A 23,680-nucleotide genomic window follows, 5' to 3' on the forward strand; every position below is an offset into this window, starting at 1 on the left:
CACTTTGTCGCCGTGCTATGAAGTCACGCTGTCACGGGCACTTGTCGTGATATGATAGACAATGTGACTGCATGTTCCATTCACGTTGCTGCTAAGTTCACATTGTTTCCTTTAACTTAATCGTTTACTTTGCGATGTCGTAAGCGGGTGCAGTCTTTGGATTTACCAGATGACATTGCAGAGCGACTGTGGTTTAAGACCAGGAAAAGGTCCGGATGGTGTTGCACTGGCTTTATCTTGGCCCCCTGGCTTTAGCGTGGCCCCGTGCTCTATGCACTGAATGTATTGAGCTGACGGAGCTAAAATTGGAAACCCTGTAGCGAAAGCGTTACCACTAGTAGTCGAGGGCGCCGAGTGCTAAACCATGGCCTCAAAGATAGTGGACTACTCCGAGCTTTGAGTCAATATCAAGTCTTTGTAAAAACTTGCGTGCATCTCGCATAGAGGGCGCCATCGGCGACAAAACCGGAAGTAATGGTCCGGATGTGGACGGCGGTGCGCGGGGGTTTGTCTGGGACTCGGGGGCGCGAACAGGCTCCAGCAGCATGTGAATCCCGGTTGCAGGCCACTCGATGCACGTTGTCACGAAAGCGCTGTGATCTGACCTAAGGTACGACTCTTGTATTTTGTCTCTGATTAGCGAGAGCTGCGTTTCGTTATGCACTAAGCAGCGGGGACGTGTCGTCAAATCGCACGCGTCCCTGCTGTGACGGGAGTCGTAGGTATTCCGTCGACGAAGGTCTCACGGTCGAAGTCTGAAATTCCAATGAAACGCGCGGAACATTTGGGCTGTTCGTCTATAAACATGGCCAGACAATTCCCAGACGCTCCTCTTGCTCTAGTGTCTCATTTTCCCTTCATTTGGAGGAGCAGTGGCATCGGAAAGGCTCATGCAGTCAAGAATTTTATGCCGGCACAGCATTTGCGAAAATACTGGAGCCCATTCTGGGTGCCTTCTGGGAACGCGAGTTTATGGGAGAAAATAGCGCCTGTAGCAACTCAGCCAGCCTTTTATATAGTTTAGAAAGAATCGCGAAGTAGGCCCGGGTCCGAGCACCGCGGCTGGTTTGTCACAGTCCTTCCTGCACTCTGTTTCCTCCTTGGCTGAGATGTCGCGCTGCTGCTGCTGTGCTGTTTGGCGCGCCCGCTGAATTGGATGTTTCCAAGGTATACATATAAGTTAATCGCGAAGGCCCCACTGAGGCTGACGTACAAGTGCTGTAGCTGCGAGTCGAGATACACGCAACCATACGGCCGCATGTTTTTTTTAGCCCCAACAGGCGATGCAATATAGGGCGCGCTGAACGCGTCTTTCATTGCACTTAGTGTAAGATGAAGCTTCATCAAATTGATCGGAAAGGCGGTTAATGTTGCAGCAGTGCAATTTTATCATCATCGGTCACTGCTGTGACGAAGGCTTCCCCCAGCTATCTCCAGTTACCCGTGTCTTGCGTGAGCCGTTTCCATCCTGTGCCAGTTGGAGTCACTAATTTTTTCACACAGCCTTATCTATCATCTGCTGCCCATGGCTGCGTTTGCCTTTTTTTCAGCGTTCGTTCTGTTACGCTCTTGTGGACCATCGGTTATCAGTAAACATTACTTCTGATTTCTTGTACTTTTTTAATGATGGCCCGGCAATAATTTGTGGCAGATGTTTCCCACCGTTCGCCCAATGTTATGATCTATGATGCTGATGTCTCCAGGAAGGTATATTAAGTACTGAAATATTGTGTACCAGCTATTAGTATTCTCAATGAATTGCCCAAATCTAAGTACCAAGCAGCACTTTGAGCAAAGCAAGGCATTCGGTGAACTTATACTTCGAGCAGGTTGATTGGTTGGTTTTAATGCTACAAAAACATTGAGGTGCAGTTCCCCTTCCCCTGCCTCTCCGATGGTCAGCCCAAAAAAGTGTTGATGCGGTGTATTACGATGCATGAGTTCAGACGACTTCCGTCTTGATCTGAGACAGGAGAGTATCTGCGTAGTTTGGTGAAAGGAAGCACGAAAAAAAGAGAGAGAGAGAGAGAAAGATTCAATTAACCAGAAGCGTATGTGTACCTTGGTGGGGGTTTTGTCAAGTGTGCTTATGAGTGCTCTGATCGGTCTTGGCAACTGTGAGCATTTATGCTTCCCAGCAAATGTACTAGATACGTATCAACGCAACGAAACATCAAATAAAACCAAATGATAGGCGTGTGCGAATATTGGAAACCTCGAATAGCAGTCTAATAGCATGTGTGGTCCGATTCGTATTCGAGTTTCGAGTTCTATTCGATTCGAGAACTGACCATTCGAGATTGTCGAACACAAGAGACCGCAACATGTATTAATATGAGTTTTGAAGGAGAAAACCCAATGAAAGTGTAAAGTCTCTTCCCACTGATTCTGCTGCAGGAGAGCCGCGTTCGTAACTCGCATGCAGCCAGTTCCTTAAAGGGGCCCTTAAACAATTCTCTAACTAATCATAGAACGCTGTCACTAAAAGGACGTCGTCTCACGAATGTCATGCCGCAAAAATGTTTAGAACTTTTATCGCACATATACCCGGCCTTCTCTCTTCGTCTCCGCTAGCCCGCTGGAAGCTGCACAGCGGAGAAGCCACGAGGAAAGAGCGAAAGTTGAGTGTCGCGGCTACGCTCGTCGCGACACCCCGTGGCGGCCGCGGCAGACCACGCTACGCAGCACGCCGCTGGTATCGCGGAGGCTACGCGTAGTTCGTAGGCACGGTCACGGCCGCCTCGATCGAGCGCGCACGGCGGGGCTTCCCCGCCGTGCACGCGTGATCGAGGCGGCCGTGGGACGGTGGAAGATATCCTTCCATCGGGTTCAAAGGTGGACATTTTCTCTCATCTTGAGATCCCACACATACAGGGTGTCCCAGCTAACTTTAGCCACAGCTTAAGGATATGCACAAATATAGTAGCTGGGCAGAACCAAGGTAACGTTGTTTGCTGTCGCTTGGAGACACTCGAATTGTTTTTTTTTTCATTCCCCTTAATTGGATAATTACTCTTAATCAGTTACTCAACTTATCAAATATTATAATTAGATGAAAAGTGTCAATGAGAAAATTGTAGGGCGACATGAAAAAGTCCCGATACAACTCTCTATTGCTCAATACGTGCTACATAGAAGTGTTGTTCCGAGCGTGAAAGAAGCCCGCGAATGCACGCAAAGTGCCTCGAGCGGCCAGTCGCGCGGCAATTTTGCGTGCATTCGCGGGTTTCTTTCACGCTCGGAAAAACACTTCTATGTAGCACGTATTGAGCAATAGAGAGTTGTATCGGGACTTTTTCATGTCGCCCTACAATTTTCTCTTTGACACTTTTCATCTAATTATAATATTTGATAAGTTGATTAAGGAATGCAGACTAGTTATTCAATTAGGCAGACTGAAAAAATATATATTCTGAGTATCTCCAAGTGGCGACAAACAGCATTACTTTGGTTCTGTCCAGCTACGTGACATTAGCATATCTTTAAGCTCTGGCTAAAGTTAGCTGGGACACCCTGTATATTTTTCGTTTGTTTAACTCAATATTAGCAAATATGCACTACTGAGAATGCTCACGCGAGCACGAAATCAGCCAGTATTGTTGGTGGTTCCAGCTGCTTTCCATGATGCTGCGTGACGACATTGTGGGAGCGAGAGCAATTGCGATGTTTCGCTCTGTTTTGCGCGAGACTGTAAATTCCGTGCTGCATGATGTGCAGGAATGTCTGGCCCACACGTTCAAAGCAGCCTCTACGACAGACCGGAATTGGCAACGTTTTCTTTCTATGCCCAAAATGTATTTCAGGACCCCTTTGACGAGCGCAAGGCATAGATAAGTTGTGCCCAGTAATTTCCGGTCGTTCAGTAAGAATGGCTTGCAGGGCTGACATCTAACTCTTTTCCTCTCTCGCTTTGAGGCAGCCTGCAAAGCTGCTTTTATGAAATTATTTTTCGGGCAGTCTTACCGTACGCAGCCTGTGGTCTCGGTATGTTTAAGAGCGTTTTAATTTGGACCGGTTGGCACATATTATAAACCGCAGCTTCAAACGGCGCGACACAGGACACAGAAAAAGAACCACAGCACAGAGTGCTGCTTTATTTCCAGGAACGGTGTACCCATGTTTTCGTCTCAATAAACCGATGTGCAGTGCGTTAGTTTCAAACTTATTATCTGCTTTTCGAGAAACACGACGCTGTGCGTGCATCTGCGTGATGACGTTTCATTCCTGTCATTGTCATGATGCGGCAAGTGACTGAAAGCAGTTTTTCATCATTTTTTTTTATTTGAATATACTGCAGGCCCTTCACGGCCCGTGCAGGAGTGGTACAGAGATGCAATGGAAAAAAAATCACGATGACAAGTCAATACACTGAATGCAGTTAATAAAAGAGTCGATGTTATTGCAACACACAATATCGTTAGTTAACTTGTTCCACTGGGAAATGGCTGACGGAAAAAGGGAATGCTTGTGAACATTAACGTGACTTGGGGGAAGACAGATTGTTTTGGAGTGATTAAGTCTCGTTGAACGTTTAGGAGGATCTTGGAGGTAATGAGAACGTGCTATTTGGAAATGACCATGGTATAATTGATAGATGAATTTTAGTCGCGAAATTACTCTTCTCTGCGAGAGGGGTTTTAGGTTAGCCCTTGCTAGCAGACCCGAGACGCTGGATTGCCTTTTGTAGTCCGAATATACAAACCTAACTGCTAATTTTTGTATGCGTTCTATTTTGTTTATAAGGAATTTTTGATGAGGGCTCCAGATTAGATCAGCGTATTCTAGGCATGGTCTTATTAGTGTTTTGTACGCGTTTAGTTTGAGGTGTGGTGGTGCTGCGCGCAGTCTCCTTTTTAAAAAGGTCAGTTTGCCTATGGCTTTTTGACACATGGTCGAAATATGAGGCTCCCAGTTAAGGTTAGGCGTGAGTTTAATGCCTAGGTATTTTACCTGGTTGCTTTTGTTGATTGTTGACCTTCCGATCGAATATGAAAAGTTAAGCGGGAGTTTCTTATTTGTGAAAGACATGTAATGTGTTTTTGATGTGTTTAGTTTCATGCCCCAAGTGTTGCACCAAGAGTAAATTGTTTGAAGTGAATTATGAAGTTCTATTTGGTCTTCTTGGTTGTGTACGACTGTGTACACGACACAGTCATCAGCAAACAGGCGCATCTGAATTGAGTTTTTAACGCAGAACTGGATGTCGTTTATGTACATCAAGAACAAAAGTGGTGCCAGAACTGATCCTTGAGGTACTCCGGAGTAGACTTCGAGTGGTTGTGAAAGATTATTATCGATTGAAACGCTCTGTTTACGATTGGTTAGAAAACTGTTGATCCAGGATATTATTTTATTACTAATACCGAAAGCCGATAATTTTGTGATTAAATCATGGTGCGGAACTACGTCAAACGCTTTAGAAAAGTCTAAAAAAACTGCATCTAATTGGCCATTATTATTAAGTACGTTAGCTATGTCATGAGTTAACTCTGCTAGTTGGGTTATGGTTGACAGGCTTGTTCTGAAACCATGTTGTTGTTTATATAGGAGTTCGTTTGTTTCTAGGTGAGTTATTATGGCCTTAAATATTACGTGTTCCATTATTTTGCAGCATGAGCTTGTTAATGACACTGGGCGGTAGTTATTTAAATCTAATTTCGAGCCCGATTTATGTATTGGAATTATTGCAGCCTTGCGCCAATCGTCTGGTAGCACTGATGTTTGAAGAGAAAGAGTGAATATTTTAAATAGATACTTTGATGTCCAACTTGCGTACCGACTTAAGAATGAGTTAGAAATTTGATCGGGGCCGGTAGATTTTTTAGGATCGAGTTTATGCAATAGAGACAGTATACCCTCTTCACTTACAGTTATTTCTTCCATTGGTATTTTGACATCGTAAGGTGTTAAAGCTGCATTTGTAGCATGTTTCGTAAAAACTGTCTGAAAGAAGTTATTCATCTCTGTAGCAATGTGTTCAGGGTCCTGAATAACATGATCCGAGATTTTGACTTGCGTTATTTTTTCTCGTTCATCTGACAAATATCGCCAGAATTTGTGAGGGTTATGCGGTTACACGCTCCTCAGCTGGCATGAAACGTTCAGTCGTGAACCGCATTACACGCATGTTGCAAGTAAATAAGCCGTTTGTTTACCAAATGGAGTCACAATTTTCATATCGGACTTTGTATAGAAATATGAGAATATTCGGGGTTCGGTTAGATATTCGAAGGTCATTTGCTTGGAATATTCATATTTGATTCCGAAACTCGCCATTTGGACGCTCCTTTGGGTGATATCAGTAACAAACTTATTGGGTTCTTATATTGTGCGTCGATCCGCTCATACTGGACATCTACGTATATATAATTATTATAACCACGTCCCGCAGTTCGCTTTTTTTTAATGTAGCCCGTAACTCATTTTAATCAAACGTGCATCTGCTGCAGCTTCTTTTAAACCGCGCCAGTCTCGATTAATGAAAAAAAACTTTGATCGTGCGCTGCCCGCGTCACTGGAACTTGTGGGATCGTTTTTCTTGCTGTGTGTGTGAAGGGCGCTTGGTAACAACGCGGCTACTTGGTTTAGCTGAGCAGCGTGGTGCTTGCATCCGTCGGAAGCAGGGCATGTTGCGTTTGCTCACCTTGAGTGAGCAAACGCTAATGTCCCTGCGGCCTTCTTTAAAGCGGACTGCAGGAGCACGAAAATCGAACGCTCGACGATAACACATATTTACTAAAAACTGGACTTCTCCAGACAGAAATGATGCCAAAGAGAACTTTTACCGCGCATTAGTGCCACTCATGCTCTGACATTAATAAAGGAAAAATGAGACATCCACCCAGACGTAGCAAATTGCTCAGGAAACCCATACGGGTTCCTCGAAAGGAAAAGCCTTGCAGTTGAAGAAAAAATTCCATCTGGTCCGGTACTCGGGACCACCACCTTTCCGAGGCAGCCGATCTACCATCTGAGCTAACCAGGCGGCTAGGAGATGGCAGGGCGAAGTCGAATTCATCAACAACTCGAAGCAAAGGCAAGAGAACTGCCAGTGTATACATTGGCAGTTCGCCATTTGTCTGGCACCCGGCCTTCGGCCGTTAATTTTGCTCGTAATGATTTGTATGACTTTGTCATCTAGATTTCTGAGGAGTTCGTGAGTCCATCTGGGTCAGGGGCCGAGCGTCGGTTTAGGTCGTGAAGGGCGTACGCAATCTCCGAGACTTCGAAATGACGATCCAGCGAGAGTTGAGGTGTCCCCTTGTACTCGCGTGTCGGGTCGTCCCACGGGACAGATTTGCGCTCTACCGGAAGGTAGATGTCTGCCAGGGCGTCGGCAAAGTCCCGCGGACTCGTGCCTCCTTTCGTGTGGAGATGAACGTACTGGCGATTATTGCACAACTGCTGCTATTAGCTTCATCAACAAAAATAATTACTTGTATAAAATACGTCTCCACCAGTTTTTTTCTTCTTCTTCTTCTTCTTCTTCTTTTTCTTATTATTACGCGCAAGCGTACATTCCCCGTGTGGATCAGCGAAATTGAAGTCGGAGGCCGCCGAACTGCAATAAGAAGTGAGCGTCGGAGGAGGAGGGCACCTTGACGTGGAGAGGAGGAGCGCACGCCGGGGAAGTACGGAGGAGCAGTGTAGGCGAAGGCGCGCGCGGTTCACCTCCTCTGGCAGTTACTTGCGTCTGTGTGTGCTATGGATGTACGAGGTTCCTCTGGCGATGCAGTGGCCAAGCGGGATGGGTGGAGCAGCAGCGCAAGCGGCGGCGGACCGAGCCGCCGAGTTACATTTCAGTTATTTCAGTTAGAGTTTATTCACTTACAGGCATAGTTACATTTCACTTCGTGAAAGCGGGTTACGCGCGGGCGTATGGGAATGACACCCGTACGCTTGGGCGCAACCCGCATTCACGAAGTGAAATGTAACTATGTTTTTTTGTATTCTAAGAAATGATTCATGTCAAGAAACAAGTGGTACGATCGAAGTAAAGAACGAGCGCTAAAATGAAACGCTGTGGCATGCCGAACCTCCTGCTTCTTGGCTGTAGTTTCAGTGATTCATTGTTTTACCTTAGTTGCGTGGTCTGCAAGGTCACGTGGCTTAAACGGGGATTTCCGAACGAGGCGGAGTATTTACAGTTTTTTAGCGCTCATAAAATAGTTGAAATTGAAATGCCCTCGGCTAACTGTGTCGTCCACTGCCATGAAGATTCGCCAAACCCTATACACACTTCAAGGAGCTAGGCAGTCCGTTCCACCTGCCGGGCGACGTGCTTCTTCGAGAAATGGGGAGTGAAATTATAGAATCTGGAGGGGAAGGAAGAGGTGTGTATGTTTCACAGCGTACGTGTCATTCGAAGTTCGCTGGCGTATCGACTAGCAGAAAGGGGCGCTGTTGGGTATTCGGCCCCGTATATATATATACTGTTCACACGCAAAATAAAAGAAAGAAAACGAAGGATAAAGTAAACAAGACGGAACAAAAAGTCAAAGCTGTGTAGGGCCTTTCGAGTTGAAGCCCCTATACATATCGCCGTTGTCTCTTCCCACCGCCCGTGCCTCTTACCTCTCACTCCTGTGATGCGTGGGTATCGGTAGAACCAAATCTGGGAACGTAGGTGTTCTGTGCAAAGGGCAGAAACCCGAGTATAGGCCACATCCCGTCGGGTGCTTCTCCACCTGTGAGGGAAAAATCTGCCCCACATACCTTTGGTGTCTTTGGTGTAACCAGTCGTTGAGTGCCAGCTGGGCAATAGCTATGGGTTGAACAATTATTATTAGAGCTGTTCAATTGGCGGACGCAAGTTGCTTAACCTACCCAATGAACTGAGGTCGACGACACTGCGCATGCGCATTAGCCATCCGATTCTCCTCTACGCAGCGCCAATAGCGCGCATTCACTTTAGGCCTGTTTTTCTTCTTCTAAAACGTCATATATAGGGAGGCTTGCGTACATTGATTGTGTACGTTGGTCCGGACCTGCAGCTTCTAAGGCTAAAATGAACTTGCAAGCCTCTTAAGCATGTTCTGTAGCGGTGTAGCACCGCAGCAGCTGCAAATTTCGCTCCCTAAACGGCGCTGTGCTTTCGCGCGCCCCGAAATGTGAAGTAGGATGTAGCGGCCACCGGCATGGAGGAAGAACCAAGAAGTAGCGCGACTTGATACACTTGAAGCTAGAACAAGTCAGTACAACACATAATAATGTTCTGGTAGATTTTAATATTTCCCACCGCCGCTCTCATCCGTCTCAGCGCGCGCTCTTCCGAAAATACAACAGGTGCGACAGTAATGTGTGGTTGCCGCACTTGCAGCGAATCAGTGTACGCGTTACAAGAAGCAACCAAAGTTGCTCGAGCTCATCGCGAGAAAATGGAGACAGAGCGGTTCGCAAAGTGTTCCAAGAAGTGCGCATCGATTAAAACACGCCCTATAGCAAACACTGTGCCCAGACCGCCGAACGCGGAGAAAAAATAATGAATAAGGAGGGTGCATCACGTCACAATCTTGAAAATTAGTAATAATAAGAAAAATAGTAATAACTGGAAAAGCAGCCAAGCACGTGATGGCAAGGGGTATCTAAAGGCATCAAATACGGCGAGCAGAAAGCGAGCAGCACCGGCTAGAAGAAAGCGACGGCAACTGTATAGCAGCCCGCGGTACTCAAACGTATACCACTGACCAAGCCACGTACGGCGTTTCCCACGACTCCCCCGTTGAAAGCGGGGAGAGAACTGCGAAGGTTAGCTGCCTAGCGTCATGCTCCCGCCTAGTATTTTTCTTCCCTCCATGTCGCCGAGCGCAGGGTCGCGCGCTGGGCCTACTTTTGTAAAAGCGGGACGGAGAAAAGCGAAGGGGACGGCTTGATGGAGAGCTGACTTGTAAAGTCTGGCTGCGTGACGTAATGCTACCTCCTATAGCTTCTTTACTTCCTGCATGCCCGCCAGCAAGGGCCTATCTGCGCGCATTGCCGCCAGGGGCCTCTCAAAGCGGTAGCGGATCGCGCTTCGTGTCATCTAGTTTCTTCTAATCCATTATAGCCAAAGCACTGCAACTGATACCATCGTGGCTTACCTTTACCACTCTGCGTACTTGTGCGATATGTGGTCGAACCTGGAGGTCCGCTTGCCAGCGTAAGCGTTGACCCTATTGCTTGGTTACTCGATCTCTTGTGCCAATGTCGTCTGTTTGCTGAGCAGTCACTTCCAAAGTTCCAAGTTCTCCACACAACACAAAACGAGTTCGCCTCTAGGCGCGACTTCCAGTGGCAGCAACGGTCGAAAATAGTGGGTCGGCGCCACTTGCGATGCGGCGGGAAGATGACGTTGACGGACCTGGCAGGGCGCGGTCAATGGAGCCAGAGCTACACTCCTCGGGGATTCTTCTCGACACCGCGGTACCTCGTCAGGAGGAAGCACGTGAAAGCTCCTATCGACCTTGTATAAATCGTGGCGTAGTCCAAACCGAGCTTGCGTTCTCTTACGAGTGAACCATGACGCGGGCGCTCTGTTGGTAGCTGCTGACCGCATTGCATACGGAAGGAGAGCAGCCTCTCGCGTTCATTCTGGCGTCCTGATGTCGTTAGCTGCGAGGCGCAGTGAAAAAAAAAAATTGTCCATGCGAACCCGCCGTCTTCAGGTCTTCGAAATATGATGAGAAGGGTTCTGTCGGTAAAAAGTGGATGCAGCGTACGGAGAGTCCGGATCCAAGGCTCGTCCCTGCTCGCCAATGTGCCACCGACTGTGCGCCGCGCGAACGTCCGTACGTGGCGCCAGTTCTTGGACAATGGAGTGGGAGCCTGTGCAGATAAGCCCGCTTGCGACTGCAAGTCGAGACGCCGTCGCGCTTCTGCGGCGAAACGGGAACCGTGCGAGTGCTGCGCCTTCTGGAGTCGACGACGCTGCATTCGCACAATGTGCCGTCATCCGGGCCTGCACACTCGAATGATCGATGCATGTACGCGACAAAGCCTAACTATGAAAAAGCTAACGATCATATTGTACGAAGATACTGAAGAAGAAATGTAGCTGAGTGTTAAGGCCTTGCTGTTTTTCTTAACGGCCGTACATCAGCTAGAAGACGGTAGGCAGTGGTCAGCAAAATTGAGGGGCTCTTGGTTTACATGAGCCTAACAAAATCTGGTCGTGTCGGTATGTCCGATTTAAGTTCTGTCATCTGGTGTACGTTGACGCCAACAGGATCGGATCATTGCGGCGTTCGGGCGGGTTGGTTCAGCGCGGCTGGGTCGGTTCGAACATGCTTGGCGAAATGAGTTTAAACGTGGTCGGATCGGTTTAGGTCAGTACGACTGAAAAGACTGGAAAGGCACGCGTTGAGTTGGTGCCATGCGTGTGCCACGCGTGTGCCACGCCTGTGGGTGGATGACATTTTTTTTTCTCTTTTCATTCACCACTATGCAATGCCGTGGCGTCGCACAGTGGCGGCGAGAGAGGGAACACAGGCGACACGACTGCTGATCCCTTCTTTGCGAAGTCGTTGCTTGCGCTGCCGCTTCCTAAAGACAGTTCGTCAAAAAGTTATTGTCGATTCTATACAGAATCAGAGTAACGCTGGCACAGGCTCGCAAAACGTCCCCAAAGGCACAGTATGGGTGTTTTTGACCTTTCCCGTCGGTCCTCGTGACCGGCGCCAGGCATCTTCCCACGGGCTGCGCGCCGTGAGAAGAGAGATCGACGTGGGGCTTACGGTTGCAGTACTTCCTGTCGCAAAGGAAATGTCATTCCGGCAATCGCCTATGAAAGAAAAGGATGGCGGCGAAGGGAGAAAAAAAAAAAGCGGAATGCGTGCATTTCCCTCCACCCTTCATACAGACCTCGTGTTGGGCATTGTTTGTTGTGCCTTTGTTGTTCGTGTTCTTAACCAGTGATTCCGTAATTGGAGCAAAGTTGCTCAATTAACTTGAACGTCAGACTTGTACGTAATGAATTAAATGCAAATAATTACTCGTACTCAATAAAATTGTTTGCTAGTTTTATAATTCATGGATGACTTTTTTTACTCCATAATACTGACGGTAATTCAGTTGCTTTTCTTTTTTTTCAGTACCGAATTGCACGTAGCCAGTAAAATTATTGACGAGACACGCCAAGTTTGTAACTATAGAACGCCCTCGGTCGTGCCACGCAGCAGCCTTGCGGAGGCGCATGTTCAGACCGGAAAACCTGGACTAGGGTGGTTGCTTGAGCTAATTGGTAATTCATGATCAAAAATAACGTACAGCGCGAAGGACAAGGACAGCGATAGACGACATACACAGCGCTGACTTCCAACAATATTTTATTGCGTTGCCACATCGTGCGTATATATACAAGAAGAGGCATGTGCAGAAAATGTACGACAGTCACATGGGGTGTTCTAACAGCAAGTCACTGAACTAAGAACATGGTCATCTGAAAAAATAAAAAATTAAGCATTACGATTTCTATCTGTTTAGATACGCGACTTCACCAGGGGTCAGCGCTATTGAGGGCGCACTAACGCAAATACTGCCAAGTTTTCTGATGAAATCAGCTTCCACAATTTCCCGGGTGAGCTGTGAGCTGTGTCTCGCTAAAACTTCAGTATCTTCAAAGAATGGCACGCAGCCGCAGTCCCGGCAATGGATGCCCAAGTGGCCTTGTACAGTGCTGCGGACGTTGTTACAATGCTCTCTGAGTCGATCGTTTAAGCACCTGCCTGTCTGTCCTACATATTTACTGCCGCAAGACAGGGGAATTGGGTAGACTACATTCGTTGTGCACGTCACAAACCGTTTTCTGTGCCCGACAGAACAACAACTCTGACGCGATTTTGGCGCGTTTACACGCTTACAGAGCCTTGCCAATTTTTCCGGGGCTGAGAAAACGACTGTGATTCCTGCAAGCTGCCCAATTTTCTTTAGCCTATGGGATACATCATGCACATATGGCAGCACTGCAAACCTGCGTCTTTCAGCCCGCTGGTTCCCTGATTGAGCGGGATCATCACGTTTTGTGCGCCTCAGAAGCTGTTCCGCTATGGCTGAAATTAAGGCCAAAGGGTAACCAGCTCAAGAAAGGCAATTAACTTGAGCAGCAAGACTATGTTGCATTTGGTGTGGGCACGATTTATTGAGACTGTTAACGAGACATAACTTTATAACACCTCGTTTAACGAGTTTTGAGTGCAGAGTTAAAGGGCAAGAGTGGCTTCTTACTTCTCGGTTCGAAGCACCAGCACACATGTTTGTTAGCAAGGCTCAGCCTGAGATCTAGAAAGCGCAAGGAATCATCCATGGGGACCTCATGCGTAAGTTCTAGAGGCTCCAGCTCTTTCTTAAAGATCTCCAAGACTTCAGAAACAGCAGGCTCAAAAGCGGAATTAGTGCAATCAATAAATATCAGGTAGTCATCCACAAACCTGCACACCTTGACGACGGGGGACGCGGCTAGGTCATGAATATTGACCATGAATATTGCGATCATCATGAGCTAGATAAATATAACTTAGTACGGGCGCCAGACATGATCCTATACAAACACCATTCCTTTGTATGTAGTTTTGTTAATTCCGTGAGATGTAAGTTGATTTCAAGTAGAAGGTGAGCAATTCAAGAAAGCCGCTGCAACACCTGCAGCATTCTGAAAGCCAACTGATCCAAAGTAATCAATGCATTCTTCAACAACCAGAAGCAACTTGTCATGCGGAAGTGAATAGTACAGATCTTTAACGTCGATCGAGAACATCTTGAGTCCATTTGGGCAGCGTGCAGGAATCACAGTCGTTTTCTCAGCCCCGGAAAAATTGGCAAGACTCTGTAAGCGTGTAAACGCGCCAAAATCGCGTCAGAGTTGTTGTTCTGTCGGGCACAGAAAACGGTTTGTGACGTGCACAACGAATGTAGTCTACCAAATTCCCCTGTCTTGCGGCAGTAAATATGTAGGACAGACAAGCAGGTGCTTAAACGATCGACTTAGAGAGCATTGTAACAACGTCCGCAGCACTGTACAAGGCCACTTGGGCATCCATTGCCGGGACTGCGGCTGCGTGCCATTCTTTGAAGATACTGAAGTTTTAGCGAGACACAGCTCACAGCTCACCCGGGAAATTGTGGAAGCTGATTTCATCAGAAAACTTGGCAGTATTTGCGTTAATGCGCCCTCAATAGCGCTGACCCCTGGTGAAGTCGCGTATCCAAACAGATAGAAATCGTAATGCTTAATTTTTTATTTTTTCAGATGACCACGTTTTTAGTTCAGTGACTTGCTGTTAGAACACGCCATGTGACTGTCGTACATTTTCTGCGCATGCCTCTTCTTGTATATATACACACGATGTGGCAACGCAATAAAATATTGTTGGAAGTCAGCGCTGTGTGTGTCGTCTATCGCTGTCCTTGTCCTTCGCGCTGTACGTTATTTCTGATCGGAAAACCTGGGTGTCAGTATTTGATTTCTCATCTTAACGCTCCTCCGCATGTTTGCCGACTATTTGAACCGGCGCTTCTCTAGAGCGATGACCGATTCCGACGCTGATGCCAAGAAATCACCCAGGGACGATTTTTTTTTTCTTTTCATTCCCCATTCTGGGAGTGTTTTCTCCGAGCTCCAGTAACAACCAAGTGCTGAGCTTCATAGTGGACCCTGTGGTGTCTAGCATCCCACACCAACTACCGCGAGTTCGGGCATAGAGGGCCGCCTCAGCCGTCGCTCTCGCGTTATCTAGCACGCTAGTGCAATGTAGCGCCGCTGCGTGCGCGCTCAGCCTGCAAAGGGTGCCGAGCGCTGCAGGTTTGTTCGCCTCCGGGGACACCTAACACTGCACATAAGACCGGTCTTGGGGTGACGCAGGAAACTTAAGGACTCCCCAGCAAAGGGGAAAATACAGAAAGCGCGCCGTTTACACGTCGCTTCGGTAGGATGGTTCCCCGCGATACGCCGCTAAAGGCATCCCCTCGTAAATACTGCGTACTCTCGCGATGACCAATCTGCCTTCTCGCGAGAGCTAGGGCAACCTCCGTCGGCTTGAGCCCCGATAATTGCGGCTTAGCATAGTACTCCCACGCACGAGCACTAGGCGCCACTCTTCCGCTGAGCGCTCAAAAAAGGTTCAACGCAAGGTACGCCCTCACCGTAGGTACGTTACACCGTAGAAGAGCTCAAGTTCGAGCGATGCCCCAACAAAGGGGCCGGCGGACGAGAGGGAAAAAAAAAAAAAACGTGTAGTGCCCTGTGCCTCGCCGGAGGCATTCTTTACAATTGCTAGCATCATTGCTAGTAAGTGCAGCGGGGCGAGGCATTTCCCGAGGCGTCCGACGTTTCTGCGCAGGCGCGAGTAAAACCGGGTGCGAGAGAGAAAATCTGGGGGCTTTTGCTTCTTGAATATCTCACCTTGCCTGGCACTACGGAGGATGTTTATGCGTTTGTCCCCTAGGCGTGCCGGCACTGCGGAGTGGGGTCGAGTTTCTCGACGCTGGCTGCCGGCGCGGTGAAGCATGTGAAGCAGCGGGCACGGGCGCCCCATTTGGGGATCGCTGTATCTGAATGTACGTCGGACAGACTTCCTCGCTCCTGCGGCGCTCGTGCTGAGACAGTCATGCCGGATTGTAACTTTGCTGCGCCTTACGGCGCTCTTCCTTAAAGAAAAAAAAATCATTACTGATGTTTTTCGAGGGAGCTGTAGTGGCCACAGTAGAAACCGAGCCTGCTGCAGTATTTTCGCTCTTGACAGGCTTTTCGTATGCTGCTGTTCACGGCTTTTCAGGGGCATTTCTGAGTGGTCCCCTTTGAGTGAAATAAACCCATGGTGCCTCAGCAACCGTGGTTGAATGCCACTGTCTGATTTCACGCCGTGAGGATTATTGGCTTTGCGTTTCCCCCACGTTAGGTAAGGTTAGCTTAGGTTTAGCTTACGTTTAGGTTAGCTCAGGTTAGGTTAACGTAAAAAGGCGTTGTAGTGGCGCGGCGTATTCTCACAGTGATTACGCCGTGAGTGTTATTGTCTTTGCGTCTCGGCCACGTTTGCTTAGGTTAACGTTAGGTTAACGTAAAAGTCGTCAGGGTAAAGCGACGTATTCTCATAGCGGTTGCAAGGGCATCGAGCGTCACCGGCGGCCTTTCAGCCACTCGCGTTCAACCGCGGTTGCTAAGGCGTTCTGCCTTCTAGATATTCAATATATGCGGCTTGGCCTCTACTATGGTCCCTACGGCCCCCACAGAAACATACGTGACGTAATTTGCAAAGTACATTGCCGTAAGGCGCGAGAAACGTATTGGAATGCATCATGTAACCTTGCAAACAACAAAGGACAAAGAAGGAAACACACAGGACAGGCGCCTGTCCTGTGTGTTTCCTTCTTTGCCCTTTGTTGTTTGCGCGGTTATATGATGCATTCCAGTATCGACCACCAACTAGCCCACCTATCCCTGTTAAAAAAGCGAGAAACGTATGATCCGGCACGACTGACTTAGCGCGAGCGCCGCCGATCCGAGACAGTCTGTCCGACACAGGTGTCGCCAAATTGGGCGTCAGTGCCCGTTGCTTCAGCTGTTTCGCTGCGCCGGCAGCCAGCGTCCGAGCATAAACAAACTCGACCCCACTTCGAGAATGCCGACACGCCTAGGGACAAACGCATACAACACGCGTAAAGAAACTTCCCGTCCGTAGTGCCGAGGCAGAGTAACGTATGCCATAAGCAACAGCCCCCACATTTTCTCTCTCACATCCGCTCTTACTCGCGCATGCGCGCAAATGTCCGGCACCTCCAGAAGTGTCGGACCCGCTGTGGCGATGTCGCCCTTGCGCTCGCCTTCCCTAGGGTGCCTCAATGCGCACTTCCTCCCGGAGCGGCGGAATAGGAGAACGTCCTGGCTATAGTACAACTTTCTTTAAAAAAAAAAAAACAGCATTTGGCGACAAAGGCTCACGGACCGCGCGCGATTTGTTACTCCGCCAGCCAATAGCAAACGAAATCGTCGTCATGCGACCATTTCAAAATGGCGTCGTACTTGATACCATATTGATACCTCCGGAGCGTCTACTCTTCTTGAAAACTGGCAAACTGGACTCAGTCTGGTTAACCTCCCCGCCTTTCCTTCTTCCCTTCTCTCTCTCTCTCTCTTCTTGAAAAGTCTTTTCGTCGCTGGAAGCGATGATGTGTGCAACAGACATGGACACATTTTATGGAGTCAGAGCATTTCACTCTTCAAACGTCCGCGTTACAGTTCATTTCACTGCTGACACCGTTTTACTCTTGAATCTTCACTGCCAACTCAAGTGAAACGTGACAATAAATAGTTGCAGCGAAGCAAGCGTTTTATTTCAGTTCAATAAAGAATTAGGCTTTCACCATTCCACGATAATAGACGAGTGAAAACGTATAAAATTACGCGTTTATAATTTCATTTTTTTGTGGTTACCGCCTTACTTTGATAGCAGGGAAAGTTTGAAGTATACGAATTATGTGCAGCCTCGCGGAGGAACAGTGGCTGGCAGTTATGAGAGCGTGGGGGGGACTTCACTGCAGTGCAAGTTTTGCCGGCCAGTTGCGACTGTGGCGGCAGCTTTCCTGGAGCGTCGCCGCACACCTCTAGCCACGGCGTGACTAAGTCGACTGTGTGTGAACAACAATACGTGCGTCCTCGGCTCTCCGTCGCTGGGGCCGTGTTTGACGAAGTCGCCATTATGACTAAACGGGCTCGGCGGACCAACTATTGTTAATGAGCCGCGGGAACGTCTACTGACACCCCTTCCCACGCGCCGACCAAGACGCCAGACAATGGGCGGCCGGCGGGCGCGCTGCAGCTCGAGGAATAAATGCCCCTACGGTGCCGGGTCGTCTCCCCTACGGTGCCTCGTCTCGCCTACGGTGCCTGGTCAACTCACCTACGGTGCTTGGACGGCCGTTTCCGTCACCTGGGTATCGGGGGAGGACGGAGTGTTTATAAACTGCTGTTGTGCGGCTGCTCAGGACACTCTCACCAGTCATGTTAGACTGCTGTACTTTCTCAAACAGTCATGTTAGACTGATATAAATACTGTAAATAAACCCATATTCCTCGTTCTCGATGAGAAGCAGTCCTTCCCTTCATCAACGTCCTCAGCGTGGATAAGTTGGACGACGGCATGGGCTAGCTACCTTCTAATTCATGCCCGACTCCAATCTTGACAACGGATCACGACCGATGGGATTAAACCCGCAATCATAACACCACCCAACCGTAAAGCTCATCGTAAAGCTAACGAGGCTGGTGGCGCGTGGTTGCAAGGGCCTAGCCGTGTATCTGAGCCCTCCCAGCCACGCCCGTTGCGCGGTCGTGGCCTGATCCGAGTGCTGGTGCGCGCATACGTAAAAACTGAGTCCAAACAAACAGAAATAAATCACAAGAAATAATAATAGCTTCAGAATTGAACGTGATTGTAGTTATATTTACGTTATGTACGAGTTCCCGTAATTAAACATAGTCAAGGGCACTTCATGAAGAGCGTGTACCTATCCCCCCCCCCCAATGCTGAAACACGTAAACCTCTAATCTAACCACGTTTTAAAAATAATTTTTGCGTGGTCTAAGTAATCAAAGGGGAAACGGTGCTTTAATCTCAAGGAACAAAAGCAATGTTCCGAAGTCCTGGCAACAAATGAAGTAGTCTGCAGTCGTTTTGAACATAACTAAAATTATGGTTGCGTAGAGCCCGTATATTTGTTACATTACTCATGGGCCCGGACACCCAGAGGCTACGTTCGTTAACATTTTAAACAACGTCGGTGCTGACAGCGTAACATGTTGAATTTCTTCTTATCTTTTTTTTCTTGGGAGAGACGGATTGTGGAAAGAGGAGATCGGCATTATATCACGGGAAACCGGCCTCAGCGCATTTCACCACCTCTCTCCTTTTCGGTTGAAGAGTTGTAGTGTGATTTTTGGGAATGAGTTGTCTAATTACTACTTCGAGTCATTTTAAGATTGTCCTTGTGGGCTGTGGCAACAGAGATCCCTAGGAAATCGCTTATTTATGTTCCCGCTTTAAAATTATTTCATACGATCTTCTGAAACGCCCTCTACATTTATTCCGACTGTCCCAATTAAATGTCACCAAGATTCGTAAAAATATACACTACGCAAAGACAATCACTGTGCGTTGGTGAGCGTCGTTCATGCTCGTCATGAATATTTTAAAAATTTTGCAAAATGAAGTTACGTTTGCTGTCTTGTAATGATGTTACCTCATCGACAACGTCTTAATGGCAGGAATTACCAATGGCAGTGTTTAAAGCAGCCTATCGGTCTTGTGGGGTCCTTTCTTCAGACGAAAAGAAAGGAAAGCCCGCGAAATTTCAGAAATATCACGTGACAATGGCTCCGCGCGCCATAGAGTTACGTTATCAGGTATTTCTTTGTATGCGGAACGCACACATACACATTTTCGCGAATTAAAGAAGATATGCAAAATAAATTTTTAATTACCAACTTCAGGCGCATGTTTTGTTGAGAACTTGAATCCGGGGAGTATAGTGGAAGCCATGTCTGCTTAGGATGTAATTAAAATTTGGCTAATTTAAATAATTTTGAAAAAAAAAGATCACATAGCTTGCATAAACGCACTCTTTGGAATGGCCACCATTCGCTTAAATTTACGCATAGAGCCCGCGCTCTCCGTTGTTTATTGGTTTACAACTTGGCGAAAACAACAATAACTATCGAAGTTGGCCGTACTTAACATGAAAGCATCGTAACAAAGAGAAAACATGAGGCATGAGTGACAATTTCTTTCTTTCTTTCTTTCTTTCTTTCTTTCTTTCTTTCTTTCTTTCTTTCTTTCTTTCTTTCTTTCTTTATACTGTCCGCCCTTTCTTTAGGGCCATTACAGAAGTGGAGAAAGAAATAATAAAACAAGCAATGCAAACACATCTGATTCAGGCAGGATGTCCCATACATCTGAATACAACGTACAAAAAAGAAATTGCATTGCAAATACACTGTAATAGAGCAAGCAGAAAAAACCAATCCCTGTACCTTGATGCATGTAAAATAAGAACAACATACACCGATAATAACAAAATCATAAAATCAGATGATTCAGAAAGTCAGATAATTAGCGCGCCGCGCTCTCGGAATAAATAATGGCTTGCAAATTACTCAGAAAATTATTTAAAGAGGCAGACTGAACTACGAAATCGGGAAGTATGTTCCACTCTTTTATCGTTCTGGGAAATACGCTATATTTAAATGTGTCATTGCGGGTTACAGAAGGAGGAATATACATGCTGTAGCGATGTCTAGAAGATTCATTAGTAGAAATTTCAAGATAGTTCGTCCTATTAATTTTTATTTAATTATGGATAATAAGGAACATGAACTTCAGTTTATCACACTCAGTCCTTAATTCTAAGTTGGAAAGATTTGCAAGCTGACATAGTTTTGAATGGGAGTGAAGTCGACCATATTTGTTGAAGACGAACCGAGAAGCTAGCTTCTGAATCCTTTCGAGTTTCTTACGGTTTTTCTCTGTGTAAGGATCCCAGACAATTTTCGCGTACTCAATGATTGGTCTGACCAGTGTTCTATAAAGTCAAGTTTTTAACTTCAGAGGTTGCTCTGTGTAAATTTCGCCCTAGGCTCCAAAGCGCATTATTCGCGTTCTTACTTCCTCGACATGCCTATTCCAGCTTAAGTCACTTCTAAATAATAATCCCAAATATTTGTGCTCCTCTACCTTTTTAAGCTTGTTGCCATGTATACTATAAAAAAATTGCAGGATCTTCTTTTTTCTTTTAATAGACATGTTTACTGATTTAGTTGGATTTATAACCATTTGCCAGTCAGAACACCATTTCATAATGCTATCAAGGTTGCATTGTAATTTAATTTGGTCACTGGAAGTTTCTATATTATTATAAACAACACAGTCGTCAGCGAATAGTCTTATTGGAACAGAAATATGGTGTGTCAGGTCATTAATGAAAAAAAGAAATAGAAGAGGTCCTAGAACACTTCCCTGAGGTACTCCAGATATCACCGGTTGAAGACTGGATCTATGCGCGTTAATTTGAAGGTACTGCTGACGGCACTGTAATTACGAGGTGAACCACTTTGTGAGGTTAGGATTCTTAAACACAGTATTAATTTTGAACAAACGTTTGGAGTGGGAAACTTTATCGAATGCTTTGGCCAAACCCAAATAAATGAGGTCCATCTGTCCACGGGAATTTATCGTTTGTGAAGTGTCATGAATCAATTCAACTAATTGAGTGATCTAGATAGTCCATTACGGAATCCATGCAGCACAGGGGATAACAAGTTATACATTTCAAGGGATTGTGACAAGTGTTTGGATATGATATGTTCCAGAAGTTTAGAGCATGTACTTGTGAGGGAAATTGGTCGGTAATTGCTAATGTCTGAAGTGTTCCCGGTTATATGAACTGCTACTGTTCTCGCTAGTTTCCATGCGGTAGGGAAAGAGCCTTTCAATACTGGGGAATTCCATATTTTTTTAAGGAACTTAGACACCCATTCAGCATACCTCACTAAGAATTCATTAGGAATATCGTCTGGTCCAGGGCTCTTTTTAGCGTTTATATTGAGCAAAAGGTTTAGAACACCTTCCTCAGTTATCTCAATATTCGAAATGGGAGGGCGGGCAGACGATTCGCATACGCTAGGCACTCCATCATGATCCCTTGTATAAACCGACGAAAAGAAGAGATTAAATTGATGAGCCCTTTCAGCATCATTAATTTCGGGATTAGAACAGCACTGCTTATTGGGCAGACTTGCATATCGCCATAACTTGGCCGGTGCTTCTGAGAGGAACTTCTTCAATGTTACATTGTAAAATTGGTCTTTCGCCTCCTTAATTAGCCGCTTCAATTCTTGCCTCATTTTTCGAATTGAAGTTTCGTCATCTGTATACTCATTTTGAGAACATGCTTTCCGTTTTTTTTTATTTTCCCTTTCGCCTGAATTATTTTTCGGTTCATCCAAGCATTTGTCTTTCCGCATTTTTTATTCATCTTAGGAACAAATTTATCCATGCAGTGAGCTACTGCGCTGTAGAAGAAATTCCACAAATCATCAATGCTCACATCCGATCGATACAAGTAGATAAATGCATCAAAGGAGCTTTCGAGATAGCCTAAGACACTCACATCATCTGCGGATTGAAAATTCCAAACTCATTTCTTTGGGCTACCCAGTGAGGGGGACGGAGACATACTGAAAGAAGCTATTGGAATCTTGTGGTCTGATATTCCGTCCTCTGCATGGCAATTCGTCAAAAGCCCTACCATGCAACCCATGCGACACTAAAGTAAGATCCAAAATAGATGAAGTTGTACCACACAGTCTGGTGGGTTCTCCTACATTTTGCTCTAAATCATAAGAGAGCGCAAAGTCCAAAAGATGTTCGCAACCAGCCACGTCGACCTCCCCGGGTGAGTATGAGCTCCAATTAATTCCCGGTAAGTTAAAGTCGCCCAGAAGAATGATATCGTCTCCTTCTTGAAAATTTCTTTCCGGATATTCCCTTAGGCTGTTCATTCCATGAGGTGAAGCATTTTATATACACCTCCAACTTAAAGTGTTCGATTAGCAAGCTTAGTTCTAATCCATACAGCTTCGATGCTATCCGATTGTTGAAGGGTAGTACACAATGTGCTTTGCTTAACCAATATGGCTACTCCTACACCTCTTCCTCCTAGAGCCCTTCTAAATGCTTTGTAACCAGTTGGCTTAACTTCGGCGTCTCTGTTATTGCTACGTAACCATGTCTCCGTTATGACAATAACGTCAGGTTCATGTTCCAAGACCACAACTTCCAATGAATCGGTTTCTTTATTATGCACCGCGCATTTATGTTTATAATCTTAAAGCCATCCTGTTTCCCTTGTTGGAGTCAGTTGCCAGTTTCAATTACCCTCGAAATTTGGTACCTCAACTTTTTATCGATCCTCATCGCATCCATACAATATATTATTCATCTTCAGTTTATCAAAGACAACTTTTGCCCTACGACCTTCTTTTCTTTCCTCGGCACACGAGTCCCACAGTTTCTTCCTAATTTCTAATTTCCACTACATGTTTGGAGCAATATTCGCTAATGCTTATCTCTGTATCTTTAAGCTTGGTACAATTGATCAAAATCCTTACTTTCTCCCTGAAGTCCGTTAACCGAAAGATAATTGGGTGGTTTCTAACAGGTGTTTTCTTGCCGAGCCTGTGAATTCTTTCAGTGGATCTTACTTGCACCTTCAGAATGTCTCTAAAAACTTCTTCAGTGACATTCTTCATCTGTGCTATTTCATTCTCCTGCGCGCCTTCTTGCATGCCTCTAATTATTAGATTATTTATTCCAGAACGCTTGTCCAAATCATCAACCTGTCTAACAAGGCTCGTCGCGCTTTCATCCCACCTGTCAACAAGCGCTTCAACGTTTGTAAGCCTGAGCCGAGCATCGTCAAACCTTTGTAGTTTCTGTTCAATTGTAAGAAGTCGATTTTGCATTTCAAGCATTCTCGTTTCAGAGATGCCCGGATTTGTCTGAACCTCATTGAATTTCGACAGGATCTCTTTCTGGTTCTGGATTACATTTGCAAACATCGCTTCCGTTACCGGTCCAGGATTTTCTTCTACGTCGCCCGACAACTTAAGCAGCAAAACCACTAGTGATGTACACTCCGAAAAGTTGCATAATACAGT

The 23,680-nt window shown here is 46.4% G+C and overlaps 1 protein-coding gene across 1 annotated transcript in view; it reads left to right on the plus strand.

The window, feature by feature from the left end:
• Nucleotides 1-462: 462 nt before the first annotated feature.
• LOC135909975 (uncharacterized) overlaps nucleotides 463-23,680 on the plus strand; it is a 50,673-nt gene continuing 27,455 nt past the window's right edge. The window contains exon 1 of the mRNA XM_065441988.2: nucleotides 463-610. The gene's annotated coding sequence lies outside the window, so the exon portion shown is untranslated. The remainder of the gene's footprint in view (nucleotides 611-23,680) is intronic.

The sequence above is a fragment of the Dermacentor albipictus genome, chromosome 1, assembly GCF_038994185.2.
Source record: "Dermacentor albipictus isolate Rhodes 1998 colony chromosome 1, USDA_Dalb.pri_finalv2, whole genome shotgun sequence".
NCBI classification, from domain to species: domain Eukaryota; kingdom Metazoa; phylum Arthropoda; class Arachnida; order Ixodida; family Ixodidae; genus Dermacentor; species Dermacentor albipictus.